The following is a 16,116-nucleotide window of genomic DNA, read 5'->3' as shown; positions in this document are numbered from 1 at the left end:
GACAAGTTACTCACCAAATTGCGTTTTAACGTGCTTACTGGAGTGCATAATCCCATGTTTACTCACAGTAATGTGCTATGCACATGAACATCTGGGGTCAAATATTCATGAAAAGTAAGTTGACAGTCTACCACCATATTAAGTAAGATCATTTTAGGTTCATATACTTGGAATACTTCAGCCTCAGTTACATGTTCTAATTGATTAAAGAAACTGTCCTGCTGGCCCCAGATTGAATTCAGAAATATTTTTCCATAACTAACATTATAAGATATGTCAATTCCCATGTCTCATATGCCACTAATATTGATAAGTTTTGTTTATTGCTACAATTAAATTATTTTTAATGTTTATTTATTTTTGAGAGAGAGACACACACATAGAGTGTGAGCTGGAGAGGAGCAGAGAGAGGTAGACACAGAATCTGAAGCGGGCTCCAGGCTCTGAGCTGTCAGCACAGAGCCCAATGCAGGGCTCGAACTCACCAACCATAAGATCATGACCTGAGCTGAAATCGGATGCTTAACTGACTGAGCCACCCAGGAACCCCTATTTTTTTTCTTCACCTCTATACCCAGCAAATATTTTTATTTCAGAAATTTCATTTTATTGTTGCTGTCCTGCTTATAGAACTGTGGGAGTTTCCTTTTGTTCCAAACCAAAAATTTATAACCCATGTGGTAGGGGAGGGGAACTAACTGCCACACACTTACTTGTGTGTACTTAAACTATGGATTGGTCTGTTATATCACTTCTCTAAACCAAGTAGAGTTAAAAATCAATGCTTTCATAAAATCCCACAGTGATACCATCCTAAGAACAGTTTGCTGTCTTTGTGAAAAATAATAAAAGCCCATCAGGCAGACCAACTTTACTTATGATTTGTAGTATAGAAATTAGTCTTTACATACACGTATGTATACATAATATGTTATATCAATTCAGAGTGTGATATATGTGCAGCTTGCTGGTAGCTTTTAAAAGGAAAACGTTGAAAGAGCTCTTTTTTTAATTTGTAATTTTAATAGGTTACTTTTTCAAAGGGAATAAACATTTGATTGGGATTCTGAAAATTTGGGTTCATATCTTAGTTTTATCTCTTTGTAACAGCTGTGTTTTAGGGGTCATGTTCTGCCTATCCCCTGCCCCATCTTTCAAACCCCCACCCTAGAGAATCTGTACAAACCTGTGAATGTCTAGTGGACATAGCTTAAACTGGTCACAAATAATGGAACCAGCAGTAACTACCTAAGCAGGGTGGGCCTGTTAGCTGGTAGGTAAGCAAATGACTTCTGGCACTGGGCTTAGATTGTGCATTGCCTTAAGAATTTTTAACTAAAAGACACAAAGGTGTGGCTAGTGGGCTGAAACTGCTACAGCTGGAAGGTCCTTTAGGGCAGCGAGATAAATATACAGAGGAAGCCTGTCAGAAGACATGCTCAGGATGTTCAGAGTTCAGAGAGAAGAGAAACCATTTCTCATAGTCAATATACTTCATTATTAAATACTTATTTTAGAACAATTTTACATTAACAAAATAATTGAGCAAATAAGTAGAGTCCCAACCAGTTTCCCCTATTACTAACATTTTACATTAGTATGGTACATTTGTTGAAATTGATGAACAAATATTCATACATCTTTAAATATCCATACTTTGTTCAGATTTCCTTTGTTTTTACCTAATGTCCTTCTCTGTCCTAGAATTCCATCCAGGGCACCACATACATTTTGTCATCATGTGTCCTCATCTTGACTGTAACAGTTTCTCGGATTTTTCTTGTTTTATCTGTGATACAATAAGAAATATATATTTGGTGTTTGTCCCAGGTTCCTGCCACACAGCTCCTAAAACACTTGGACTCTGGGAAGCTTTAACAGTGTCTTTTCTATGCTAATGAGGTGGTCTGGTAGCTGGGGGCCCCCAAGATGGCTTCAAGATGTGGGCTGGTTGATTGAAAGATCAAGACATGATTAGAGCAGTAGAACTTTTAACCCCCTCTCCCTTCTGTGAGGAGAAGGGGTTGGAGTTCCTGGCCAATAATTTATTTAATCAAACCTACCTACATACCAGCTGTCTATAAAGACCTCTAACTTTAAGTGTTTCGTATTTTGCCCTATGCTTCTCTTTCATTTGGCTGTTCTGAGTTATATTCTTTATATTAAACCTGTAATAGTAATTAAGCACTCTCCTGAGTTCTGTGAGTTATTCTTGCAAATTATGGAACCTGAGGAGGTAGTTTTAAAAATCCTCAAATTTAGGGTGGGAGGGAGGGGAGAGTGGGTGATGGGTATTGAGGAGGGCACCTTTTGGGATGAGCATTGTCAAATTTATTTGACAATAAATTTCATATATTGAAAAAATAAATAAATAAATAAATAAATAAATAAATAAATAAATAAAAATAAAAATCCTCAAATTTACACCCAATCCATCGGAAGTATGTTTGGCAACCTGGGACTCGTGACTGGCATCTGAAGTGGGGACAGACTTGTGGACTAAGTCCTTATCTCGTGGGATCAGACACTAACTCTAGATAGTATCAGAATTGTATTGAATTGTTGGAAGAGTTGGAAGATTGTTGGTGTGAGGAAGAAAACCCACACATTTGGGGTCAGAAGTGTTTATAAAAACTGATAAATGTAATTTAATAATATCCAACTCATGGTAACTGCTTAATAAGTAGTAGATGTAATTATTATACCAAAACACAGACTATCAGCCACTCTCATAGCCTACATTTTTTCCTTATGAACTCGATTAGGGCATAATTTCTAACCACTGGTATTATTTTCTATCTTTATCTCTCCTAAGCCTTCATTGTAAAAACTACTCTAATTATCCTCAGTAAGGATGGCTTGCAATTTTTATTAACTGGACTGAAAAGATTAAAGTTGCCAAGCATGTGTATAGAAGTTGATACATATGCAGTAGAATTTTGCACAAATGAAACTAGTATTGGTGATGAATTGTTTTAAGGAATGAATTCCCCCACCTCTCTTAAATTCTTGCAGGTTTCAAGTCCTTCCTCATTGCTATTGACCATCACTTACCACTTGCTACTGAGTTTTCACTCACTATTCTAATCAAACATGCCTGCTCAGATAGGACCTGTTCTTTTTGCGGCCCTTTTGGTTACTCCTAATAAAAAAAAGATTCTGGAATAAAGCTTAAGTATTTATTGCTAGTTTCCTACCAGGCAGAGAAACCCATTCGAATGCAATGTTTAGGCTTTGATAGATATACTCTGAAGGAGGGAAATGTAAACATATATATATCTTTCATACAGGTTTTTAAAAAAAAAAATTTTTTTTAACGTTTATTTATTTTTGAGACAGAGAGAGACAGAGCATGAACGGGGGAGGGCCAGAGAGAGAGGGAGACACAGAATTGGAAGCAGGCTCCAGGCTCTGAGCCATCAACCCAGAGCCCGACGCGGGGCTCGAACTCACGGACCGCAAGATCATGACCTGAGCTGAAGTCGGACGCTTAACCGACTGAGCCACCCAGGCACCCCATACAGGTTTTTTTTATATACAACTTAAAAAAATTTTTTTTAATGTTTATTTTTTTTGAGAGAGAGACACACACAGAGCATGAGTGGGTGAGGGGTAGAGAGAGGGAGACACAGAATCCACAGCAGGCTCCAGGCACCGAGCTGTCAACACAGAGCCTAATGTGGGGCTCAAACCCACTAATCATGAGATCATGACCTGAGCAGAAGTTGGGTGCTTAACTTGACTGAGTCACCCAGGTGCCCCACAACTTTTTTTTTTTTTAATATTTATTCATTCTTGAGAGAGAGAGAGAGAGAAAGAGAGAGAGAGAGAGAGAGCGGGGGAGGGGGAGAAAGAGGGAGACCCAGCATCCGAAGCAGGCTCCATGCCCTGAGCTGTCAGCACAGAGCCTGACGCAGGGCCTGAACTCACAAACCATGAGATCATGACCTGAGCTTAAGTCAGTGAAGTGGGATGCTTACCGACTGAGCCACCCAGGCACCTCCATACAACTTTTTTAAATTGAATGATACATGATGGCTTTATTGTTTTTTACTTGATTGATTTTTATTCATGGTCATTGCTTCCATATTTTATTCTTTTCAGACAGCACTTACCTACTTTCATATTAATTTAGCGTAAGTATAAAAGCATTAACAATACACGTCTTCTTTGATTTACAATGGAGTTATGTTCCTATAAACCCATTGTTAAGTTGAAACTACAATAAGTCTGTAATGCATTTAATATAGCTACCAAACGTCATAGCTTAGCCTAACTTACCTTAAACATGCTCAGAACACTTACATCGGCTTACAGCTGGGCAAAATCATCTAACACAAAGCCTTTTTTATAGTGAAGTGTTGAATATCTAATATAATTTACTGAAAGTGAAAAACAAAATACTTGTATGAAACAGAATGGTTGTCAATGTAACAGTTGTTTATCCTTGTGACTACATGGCTGACGGAGCTGTGGCCACCGCCATTGCCCAACATTAGGGGAGAGTATTGTACCACACATTAGTAGCCCAGGAAAAGATGAAAATTCAAGGTATAGTTTCTACTAAATGCATATCACTCTCTCACCATAGTAAAGTCAGAGAATTACAAGTCAAAGCATTATAAGTTAAGGAATCTAATCAAATTTTAGGGAAATAGTAGGAACTGTAATTTTTGCTTTATAAAAGTAAAAAGTGCCTGGGTGGCTCAGTTGGTTAAGCATCCAACTTTGGCTCAGGTCATGATCTTGCAGTTAATTAGTTTAAGCCCCACATCAGGCTCTGTGCTGGCAGCTCAGAGACTGGGTCTGCTTCAGATTCTGTGTCTGCCCCTCCCCTACTCACCATCTCTCTCTCTCTCTCTCTCTCTCTCTCTCTGTCTCTCTCTCTGTCTCTCTCTCTGTCTCTCTCTGTCTCTGTCTCTGTCTCTGTCTCTCTCTCTCTGTGTCTCTCTCTCTGTGTCTCTCAAAAATAAGTAAACATTTAAAAATAAGTAAAAGTAAAACCCAGTGCTTGAAACTAAATAAAGCTAAGTGTTAGTGATTAAAAAAACAGCAGTGTACAAATTTAAGTGCTAAATGTGGCTTTTAAAAAAAGAGAATTTAAAAATATATGTGGTTAGCCATCAGGGCATTAGGACAGCACCGATGAAACTCCTTACAAGATGCAGCCACTTTCAAATGACAATTATTTTAAAGTAAAAACATTTTAATCAGATGTATATATGTTTATATACACATACGCTGTTTTATAAGAATTCGTCTTCTTTCTGGATTATATTAGGAGAAATCTTGCAAGTGTTTTTACTAGTTATTCCTGAATGAATGCTAGCTTTCCTGTCCTACAGTGATCCACCACAGAACTTCCCTACAGTTTTAAGAATCTCAGAATCTCTGTTTTCCCCACTGTTCCTCTTTAGTCATCGTTCTTGTTAGATAGGTTAGCCAACAGTGTGGGTTTTATTTGCTTTTATAAAATTTTGCATTGAGCTGTCCAATACATTGATCTCTCAGTACAACAACTTAGGATTTGGTGTTCTGTTGTATTAATTGCAGAAACTAGTCCAGAAAATTTATTTAGTGTCATTGAGGACAGAAAATGTAATGCCCTTAATATATTGATAACAAATTGACCAACTTTTCAAATTATCAAAATACCATATGTGTAATTTGTGGTTTTAAAGTTGTTTTAGAAAGCTGACTATATATATATATATATATATATATATATATATATATATATATAATTTTTCAGAAATAGAATTTAGTGATTCATCACTTACATATAACACCCAGTGCTCCTCCCAGCAGTGTCCTTCTTAATGCCCCTCCACCCATTTAGCCCATCCCCCCACCCAACATCCCTTCAGCAACCCTCAGTATGTTCTCTGTATTTAATAGTCTCTCTAGGGGTGCCTGGGTGGCTCAGTTGGTTAAGCATCGGACTTCAGCTCAGATCATGATCTCACAGCTCTTGAGTTTGAGCCCCACATCGGGCTCTGTGCTGACAGCTCAGAGCCTGGAGCCTACTTCAGATTCTGTGTCTACCTCTCTCTCTACCCCTCCCCTGCTCACTCTCTGTCTCTCTGTGTCTCTCAAAAATAAACATTAAAAAAGGAAAAAGAGTCTCTTATGGTTTGTCTCCCTCTCTCTTTCTATATTGTTTTTGCTTCCCTTCCCATATGTTCATCTGTTTTGTTTCTTAAATTCCACATGAGTGAAATCATATGATATTTGTCTTCCTCTGACTGACTTATTTCGCTTAGCATAATACACTCTAGTTCCATCCACCTTATTGCAAATGGCAAGATTTCATTCTTTTTCATAGCCGAGTAGTATTCCATTGTATATATATCTACCACATCTGTTTTATCCATTCATCATTCAGTGGATGTTTGGGCTCTTTCCATACTTTGGCTATTGTCAGTAGTAGTGCTATAAACGTTGGGGTACATGTGCCCCTTCGAATCATCACTCCTATGTCCTTTGGATAAATACCTAGTAGTGCAATTGCTGGTTTGTAGGGTAGCTATTTTTAATTTTTTGAGGAACCTCCTTACTGTTTTCCAGAGTGGCTGCACCAGTTTGCATTCCCAACAGTGCAGAAGGGTTCCTCTTTTTCTGTGTCCTCGCCAACATCTGTTGTTGCCTGAGTTGTTAATTTTAGCCATTCTGACAGGTGTAAGGTGGTATCTCATTATGGTTTGGATTTGTATTTCCCTGATGATGAGTGATGTTGAGTATTTTTTCATGTGTTACATATATTTTTTTTAATGTTTTTTATTTTAAGAGAGAGAGAGAGAGACAGAGGTGAGCGGGAGAGGAGCAGAGAGAGAGGGAGATGCAGAATCTGAAGCAGGCTCCAGGCTCCAGCTGTCAGCACAGAGCCTGATGCAGGGCTTGAACTCATGGACCATGAGATCATGACTGAACTGATGTCAGATGCCTAACCAACTGAGCCACCCAGGTGCCCCTGTGTTATCTTTTAATCCAAAGTATTGAAAGACTGAAAACTGACTTTTTAATGATTATTATTCTCAAGTTAGCTACATGCTGTGTGTTCTTGGCTTCAGGGGTAGATTCCCGTGATTCATCACTAACATATAACACCCAGTGCCCATCCCAACAAGTGTTCTCCTCAGTGCCCATCATCCATATTCCCCAGCCCCCCCAAACCCCCACCCCTAACAACCCTCAGTTTTTTCTCATATTGGAAAGTCTCTTATGGTTTGCTTCCCTCTCTGTTTTTATCTTATTTTTCCTTCCCTTCCCCTATGGTCTTCTGTTAAGTTTCTCAAATTCCACATATGAGTGAAATCATATGATATCTGTCTTTCTCTGACTAGCGTATTTCACTTAGCATAACACCCTCCAGTTCCATCCAAACAGCAAGATTTCATTCTTTTTCATAGCCGAGTAATATTCCATTGTATATATCTACCACATCTTCTTTATCCATTCATCAGTTGATGGACATTTGGGCTCTTTCCATAATTTGGCTATTGTTGAAAGCACTGCTATAAACATTGTGGTACATGTGCCCCTATGCATCAGCACTCCTGTATCCCTTGGATAAATTCCTAGTAGTGCTGTTGCTGGGTTGTAGGGATATTCTATCATTAGTTTTTTGAGGAACCTCCACACTGTTGAAAACTGACTTTAAAATTTAAGGCCTATCTTTTTGTGTTATTCTTCTATTTGCTATTAAAGTAAGTTGAAAACAGACCTTTCCTTGTAGAGTTTAAAAACTAAAATAAATTGGGGCGCCTGGGTGGCTCAGTCAGTTGAGCATCCGACTCAGCTCAGGTCATGATCTCACAGTTTGTGAGTTCGAGTCCCGCATCAGGCTCTGTGCTGATAGCTTGCTCGGAGCCTGGAGCCTGCTTCAGATTCTGTGTCTCCTTCTCTCTCTCTGCCCCTCCCCTGCTCATGCTCGGTCTCTCTCTGTCTCTCAAAAATAAATAAATGTTAAAAAAAAAACTAAAAAAGAAAGAAAAATACTAAAAAAAAAAAAAAAAAAAAAAAAACTAAAATAAATTATGTTCTTGGAAGAGAACGGCTTCATTTGATTAGACTATTTAGTAAACAGAAAGAGCTGGCTAAGGAGACCAAACATTTCTAGCCTCACATATTTACTGAGGGAAATAGAATTATAATCTTTAAATTAGACAAAGATTAAAGGTTTTATTATGAAAAATGGAGTTAAATTTGATTTCTGTGATCTCTTCTAAAGATGTGATTGGCATGTGGACTATACATGATGCAAGGGATGTAAATAGAACATGCCTTTATTTTTCTTTCTTGTGGCCTCTTTCAGTAGTAATCTTTCTTGCCAGTGGTGAAAATGCTGATGAACCTATGATTTTTTGCTTACTCTCAGGTAAAAGACAGTCTTTTATTTAACAAAAAAAATAACCTTTTTTTTCATGTTTATTTTTGAGAGAAAGAGAGGCAGAGAAAGACAGAGACACAGAATCCAAAGCAAGCTCCAGGCTCTGAGCTGTCAGCACAGAGCCCAATGCGGGGCTCGAACTCGTGAACTGTGAGATCATGACCTGAGCCGAGGTCAGAGTCAGTTCCATTTCTGTAAATACAAGTGTCTAGTCATATAGTAGTCATGATTTCAATATTAATTCTGTAGTGAGACTTCTAAATGGATATTACTAGTATCACCGGTATTTTTAGTCTTCTCCCCTTTTTGCCTTTGGGCAGGCTTTGCTATTCTGGCCAATAGACTGTGTCTGGAGATGATATGGCTACTTCCAGGCCAGTATAGTTATGAACAGTTACACAGTTGTCCCTAGTCTTTCCTACTACTAGAGTAAACCCTGAAGCATCATGTTGACATGGAGACAACACAATATCAAAGCTGCCTGGACTACTGAGCCAATATGTGGAGGACAGCTGCCCTGGAGAGCCCTCTGAACCCATATTGGACTTTGTGTGAATGAAAAATCAACTTTTTTGTGTGGTAAGGAACTGAGATTTTTGTGTTGTTATAGCCCCATAACCTATCCTGACTAACACGTCTTCACTACCCCAAAGCGATGGCTCACTGCAGGTGGCTCCTCCCCTCCCTAGTTAATGGTGGCGAGTGATCTGAGATTGGATGGAAGGATGAAGTCACCCTCTCTGTTTCCCTGATGCTCTTCCTTCCCCCGCTAGCCATTGCTTCAGACTTTTGGGTTAATAGGGTAGGAGGAAGGCTGTCTTTTACTAGAAAGTAAAGAAATGTGAGTTCTTATTTGACTCGATAGGTTTGTGCTTTCTGGGCCTGCAAGGTATTTAAAGTTGACTTCCTCGGGGCACCCGGCTGTCTCAGTTGGAAGAGTGTGTGACTCTTGATCTTGGGGGTCATGTTCCAGCCCCACATTAGGTGTAGAGATTACATAAATAAACTTTAAATAAAGTTGGCTTTTTCTTCTTCCACTGTAGCCCCATAATATGGGCAATTAATTTTTTTGGTACCCCACTCTACCTCAACCTGATTTTTTTTTAAGTGATCCATTCCATACAGGTTCATGCCTTTGAAGTCTCTCCCTCTCAGGTGGCTCTTGTGGGCTGGACATAAATAGGTTTCTGGCTGGTTCCCTCCTGCATTGTCTCTCTTCTAGTCTGTGGGAAACATTCACTTATCCCTGGCTCTGACAAACTCTAGGAGTACAGGCTATTACAACAAAGCCACTTTTTAACAATGTCAGCTTTACAGAGTTATGACTGACAAAATTATGAAATATTTGAAGTGTGCGTTGTGATTGGATATAATATACACTGTGGAAAGGATTCCCCCATCTAGTTAATTAATACACCCATCACCTTACCTATTTATCTTTGTGTGTGTGTGTGTGTGTTTGTGTGTGAGAACATCTAAGAACATTTGAGTTCTACTCTCAGCAAACTTCAATTATATAGTACAGTGTTAACTATAAAAAAGATAGAATACTTGATGAATTCGCCATCATCCTTGTAACAGGGCTATGCTAATTTTCTTAGTGTTCCAAGTTTAGTATATGTGCTGCCAGTGGAGCATAGCAGAGCCCCTTCTGTCCCACTGAGTATCTTTTGTAGCTTGGGTCAGGTGGAAAACACATTTCAGGTTCTCCCAGAGACCCCACGAGAGTCCCCTGTTGCTTGGTGAGAAGGTAGCACTCCACCATCCCCATTCCCTTAGAAGCAGAGGGCACAGCAACAACTCTTCACTCTTTTCACTCTTTTGTATTCCTTAAGTGGGTGAGGGCCCAAGAGTCATCAAGCCAATTCTCCCCATTTTCCTCCCCTCACCTTGGTACGATACCTGTCACTGAATTGAACCGAAACAGGAAGATTCCTAAGTTAATATCCTATTACATAAGTTTAACATTCTGTGAATTTTTTTAGATGTTACTCATTGTTATGGGCTGAATTGTGACCCCTCAAAGGTTCTAACTGGACTAAGAATCAACAAGAAATCAATTGACAGATTAACAAGAGAAAATCAAATTTAATAGCGTACATATGGGGAATCCACCCAGACATGAAAATTCCAAAGACAGGCAAAATGAAGTGTACATGTCATTCTGAACTCAGGAGAAGGGAATAGGGGTCTGAGGCTTGAGAGGAATGCACTTCACAGGACAGAAGGAAGAGCAGCTGCATGGTAATTAGACGTTTGCCTTGCCACGTAGATGAGTCACTCACGTAAAATTTGTCTCCTTATTCTGGGAAGATCCCCCAATTTAGAGTTTTTCTATGTAGTTAAAGGATGGACAAAAGTTTCTCTTGAGCCCACAGGGTCTCGCTTGCCTTCAGCTCAAAATAATCTTCTTGCCAGAGTGGCCCATCTCGGGGCGGCCTGCCCTGGACTCCTACATGCTTTTGAATGATAAGCAAGCATTCCCATTTCTTGAGTCTAGGCTTATGTGTTCTGTGTCTTCCTTGGCTTGTTCAGCCTCCTTGGGTGATACAACCTCTCTCTAGTGTTCATTCTTTCATCTGGACTGACAAGATGGACACTGGCTTCCCCCTCACTAGAAGCTCCACAGCCAGTTAAAACTGTGATTTCTAATTTAAACACATCTCAACTATTTATGGCTTCCTTCTTGAAGTTTGTTTGTTGGTTGAGAGAGAGAGCATGCGGGAAAGGAGCAGAGAGAGAGAGTCTCTAGCAGTCTCCACACTGTCAGCTCAGATCCTGACTTGGGGCCCGAATCCACCAAACACGAGATCATGACTTGAGCTGAAATCAAGAATCCGATGCTTAACCGACTGAGCCACCCGGGCACCCCATTTATTCACGGCTTCCTTCTACACACCAACAATTACTCCTTAAATAGCTGGTGGTATTTTTGAAACTTGAGTGAGTTTCCTTCCTGGAGATAAACTTCTAACAAAAACTTCTTCCTTTCTTCTATTTTAAGGTAACATCAGATGTTCTCTGGGTACTATACTGAGTAAGTGTAAAGCCCACTATTGAATGTATATTTAGAAAAGGGAGAGGGCGGGGAATGAAGATTTAAACACAACTGCTTTAGTGGCTCAGCTGTTGCATAGGCTTTTGAAAATATCTTTATATCTCAACTTTTGTCTAATTTACATCAGTACACAGATTTATGACCTTTTAGGACCTGTTTTGAATTAATGATTTGTTTTGTAAAGCATATTCCCTGAACTCCTGTGGTATTTCCTGATGATTTCTCATAAAGGAGCAATTTATACACTGTCTTGTATTGTTTACTGTTATGTGTGGTTTTTAAGGGTCTAGATTGGTCCATATTTGCCTTTTTTATTTGTTGCACCCAACTAAGAGAAACAGAGACCCCAAATCAGTGGCTTTAATAAACAATAAACATTTTATTTTTCTAATGTAAGAAGTCCAAAAAATAGGCAGTTGCTGGTGTTAATTAGGGGGCACATGGGTATCAAGACCGAGGTCTTTGAAATTCTCTTGGCTCTTCTCATGGTGACAAGATGGCTTCTGTAGTCCTGCCCAACATGTCCATCTTCCAGGGAGGAGAATGCTCATTTCAGTAAAGCAGAACTTTCTCCTCACTTGTCATTAGAGAGGACAGTGTCACATAGCCACCCTAATTGTGAAGCTGAGGAATTTTTTTGACTGAGAAATCACCCCCCCCCCAATAAAATTAAGATTCTATTAGTAAGAAAGAAAGGGAGGAATTAGGTAATAAGCAGTCTACCGTACTATACCATAGTCCCTATTCTTTTTCTGTATTACTTGCCATTCAGTAAATTGATTTAAAATTTGATCAAATATAAATGCATGTATATAATCTAGGATTACTGGTGGTCAGTTGGCTGGTGGAAAAACAGAGCATTCCAACTGCTACAAGTCCTTGGCCATTCTGGACGGCAGTCCAGAATACAGACTCAGAATAGCTTTGCTCTTCTGTCTACCACAAGCATAAAGATTTATTCATTCATACCTGAAATACCTAGGTCTTCAGTAGTTCTGGAGATATCACACTGGGTTTATGCATGCTAAGATTTAGAAGCTAGTCTCCCAATTATGTGCCACAACTAGCTTAAAAGCTAGAGTCCTAACAGTACTTCTAGAATGAATAAATATAAATTTGTGAAAGAGATAGCAAGGAAAGGCTGTGTGGAATTCAAAGGAATAGGAGATTACATTGGGTAATGTTTGATGGATGTGGTGTTATTTGAAGAGTGACAATCATGATTGATCCAGTCTGAATAAAATATATATTGTAAAATAAGGGGAATATATTAAACCCTTGACATTGGCAAAGAATATGTCCAAGATCATTTTGAATCCCAAATTTGCAAGTGTGGAGATAATTTGTACTAGGTATATGACTTTGTCTTTTCAAATCACATTTGCCATGTTACCTATGTGTTATCCTCATGTAGCAAGTTTCACCACATCAGCTTCAGCAAGTGTGAGCTCTAATCTAGTGAGCTGTTTTTATGTTAGTCAGAATACTTCCTGATACCATTGGAGTTTTTAATTCTTTTTGTTGTGAATTCATTTACACAACAGATGGAGCCACCCTTGAACCAGATACTATAATACTTTTCGGGTGTTTTTTTGTTTTTATATTTAAGTAAGGGCTAGGCCCATTGTGGGGCTTGAACTCACGACCCTGAGATCGAGAGTTACATGTTCTACCAATTGAGGCAGCCAGGAGCCCTGATACTTTAATATCCAAGAACTTTAATTATCCAAGAACCAATGATCTTTTCTAGCTAAAAACCATCATATCCGTAGATCTTTTTACTTTCTTTCTTTATTTTTTTTTAATTTTTTTTTAACATTTATTTATTTTTGAGACAGAGCATGAATGGGGGTGGGGGGGGGGCGCTCAGAGAGAGGGAGACACAGAATCTGAAACAGGCTCCAGGCTCTGAGCTGTCAGCACAGGGCCCGACACGGGGCTCGAATTCATGGACCGCGAGATCATGACCTGAGCCGAAGTCGGCCGCTTAACTGACTGAGCCACCCAGGCGCTCTTTACTTTCTTTAATAAGCCCTCCAGGTGATTCCAATGTGAGCTAAAGTTTGAGAATCATAGAAGTTAAAGAATTCAAATTTTTGTCCCCAGCAAAATTTCAAAGTTTACAAAATTTGTTAAAAAAAAAATCCAGTTTAATTGTTCACAAATAGTCACAATTAAGGGCTACCAAACAATTACCGTGTGGAAAGAGAAATCAGTGAGGAGCATTTAGAAAAATGAGCACTTTCGTTTACTCTGTTGGAAATGATATATACACTGGTTAAATAAATTATAGTGCATTGGTTACTTGTGGGAAAGAAAGGCAAATGAAAAATTAAGTTTCCTTACTGCCTACAATGCATTGACAAGTCTTGAAACAGGCAGTGACATTCCTTTAAGAATTCAGCTGCCTCAATGATGACACTTTGCTCAGGGCAAAAGGCAATCTTAGCTTAGCAGTATCCCAACTGCAGATCCCCCACCCCCCACCCCAGGATCCTGTAAGTCTACTTTACATATAAAAATTCCTTTGGAACCCTCCTTTATAACCCATCCCCCCAAGATATATGATAGCAATCATGTGGCCCACTGATAATAAACATCTAAAGGGTCTCAAGACTGAATTTTTACTAAACAGTAATAAATGACCTTTTCCTAATAGCAGCTAGCCCCTTGAAGTCCTGGAAACCTTGTTTCCAAAATACCTTAGAGATTTATGCTATACCTAACACTCTCCCAACCTGAAGGTGTATAATCAGTCACTCTTCACAACCCCAGTGCAGCTCTTTCTGCCCACGGGTCCTGTCCCTGTACTCTAGTAAAATCACCTTTTTGGGGGTGCCTGAGTGGCTCAGTCGGTTAAGCGTCTGACTTCAGCTCACATTATGATCTCACAGCTCGTGGGTTCGAGCCCCGCATCAAGCTCTTTGCTGACAGCTTAGAGTCTGGAGCCTGCTTCGGATTCTGTGTCTCCCTTTCTCTCTGCCCCTCCCCTGCTTGCACTCTGTCTCTCTCAAAGATAAATAAGCATTAAAAAAATTTTTTTTTAATAAATAAAATCACCTTTTTGCGCCAAAGACGTCACAAGAATTCTTTCTTGACCATCAGCTCTGGACTCCCACCACTCCAAAATCAGTTACATTATGGTGCATTTGTATAATAAAATATTATTGCAGCTTAAAAAATAAGAAAGTAAATCTGTATGAGTTAACATTTAAAAAAACTCGAAAGATAGTAACTAGGGAGAAAAGCATGTTCTAGAACAGTTGTGGTTCTGACAGAGATACACATGTATATGCTTGTATGTCACTTGAAATTCTTGAAAAACTGTACTAGAAGCTGTTTGCAGTTGTTACTAGTTATGGTGGAACTTGGGAGGATGAGACTGGGGAAGGAGATTTCTACTTTTTCATCCTTTAATGTTCGTAGTGTTTGAAGTAACATGACCATGTTTATTTTTTTAAGAACTGGTTAATTGAAAGAAACATTTTAAAACCTGTGTTGGGACCACAGTGTAGAAGCATCTTCATTATCAGTAGTAAGGTATTTGTAATTAATTTGCTGAAGAGCCTTTGCGTGTGTTATATTCATTTTAAATAATCAGTGGTAAGATCTGGAATGCATTTTAGTGTGCTTAATCTGGTAACTAAAGTATATGAAATTAGCATAACTAGAATCAAGAGATGAGCAGTGTGAGGAAAAGATAATTTTCCTTCTGCCTTTCTAAGTTCTGTGCTGGGACCCTATATCAAAAGTTAGAATTAACAAGAGAAAAACAAGTTTTATTAGCACATGTACATGAGAGATACCTTGGGAAAAATGAGTAACTCTCCTGGGTGCTTTAAAATTATACCATCTACATCTAAAGACAAAAAGAGAAAAGGTAATGAAAGAGGCCTGTTGTGGGATGGGAGGAAGAAAAGTATGGTAAACTTGAGTAAGGGTTGATGTGCAGATTTAAGTGCATTCTGTCCATTGATTTGAGTTTGAGGTGCTTTCATCATCTTTCTCTTCCTTCTCTTTTGGTACCGAGATGGAGACACACACAGAAATGGAGATTTCCTTTATAAATGTACATTTCCCTTGCAAAACAGAACTTCTGCTCTTTTCAGAGCTTCTCCGGTGTCTACAGTTTCTCTGAAATTACCAGCTCAAAATAATCCTTGTGCCAAAGAGGCATATGTTGGGGCGATATTCTGTCACACTCAAGGAGCAGGAATTAAAATAAGCCTGGATTAAAGAGAATGAAGCCCGAGACTGCTATGGGCGTAGTAGTAAAAAGGGGACAGAAAATTGGTGGATTGCAGAGGTGAAATCTGTAGGATTTAAAAGGGAACAGGATTGGTAACCTCAAAATCTGCCGTCTTCTTTTTTCTTTAACTCGAGATGGTATTGAAGATGGTGGTTTGGGACATTTCAGGGAGTTACTTAGTTTTCCTGGGTATCTCCCATGTATACAGGAAGTATGCATGTTATTACACTTGTGTTTGTTTTTCTCCTATTAATCTGTCTTTTTTTATAGGAGAGTTTTGGCCAAGAACCTAGAAGGGTATAGGCAAAATTATTTTTCCTCCCCCACAGACTTTATAATTTTTACAAAGTATCTTGGATTATCCTTAATTCATCGTAGCAGTTTGAATGTTTCCTACAATTTGTTAAATCATTTCCATAT

General features: G+C 38.9%; 2 protein-coding genes and 1 non-coding gene across 6 annotated transcripts in view; 2 read left to right on the top strand and 1 right to left on the bottom strand.

The window, feature by feature from the left end:
* RP9 (RP9 pre-mRNA splicing factor) overlaps nucleotides 1-16,116 on the top strand; it is a 196,191-nt gene that overhangs the window by 61,516 nt on the left and 118,559 nt on the right. The window lies entirely within an intron of this gene.
* The window catches only part of NT5C3A (5'-nucleotidase, cytosolic IIIA), a 51,980-nt gene that overhangs the window by 897 nt on the left and 34,967 nt on the right, over nucleotides 1-16,116 (top strand). The window lies entirely within an intron of this gene.
* Nucleotides 9,926-10,027, bottom strand: LOC122214677. The gene has a single exon (XR_006200054.1). It is a non-coding gene; the product is annotated as a U6 spliceosomal RNA (small nuclear RNA).

The sequence above is a fragment of the Panthera leo genome, chromosome A2 (genome assembly GCF_018350215.1).
Source record: "Panthera leo isolate Ple1 chromosome A2, P.leo_Ple1_pat1.1, whole genome shotgun sequence".
Classification (NCBI taxonomy): domain Eukaryota; kingdom Metazoa; phylum Chordata; class Mammalia; order Carnivora; family Felidae; genus Panthera; species Panthera leo.
The sequence above is the reverse complement of the archived record's forward strand: the minus strand, read 5'-3'. Positions and strand labels throughout refer to the sequence as shown.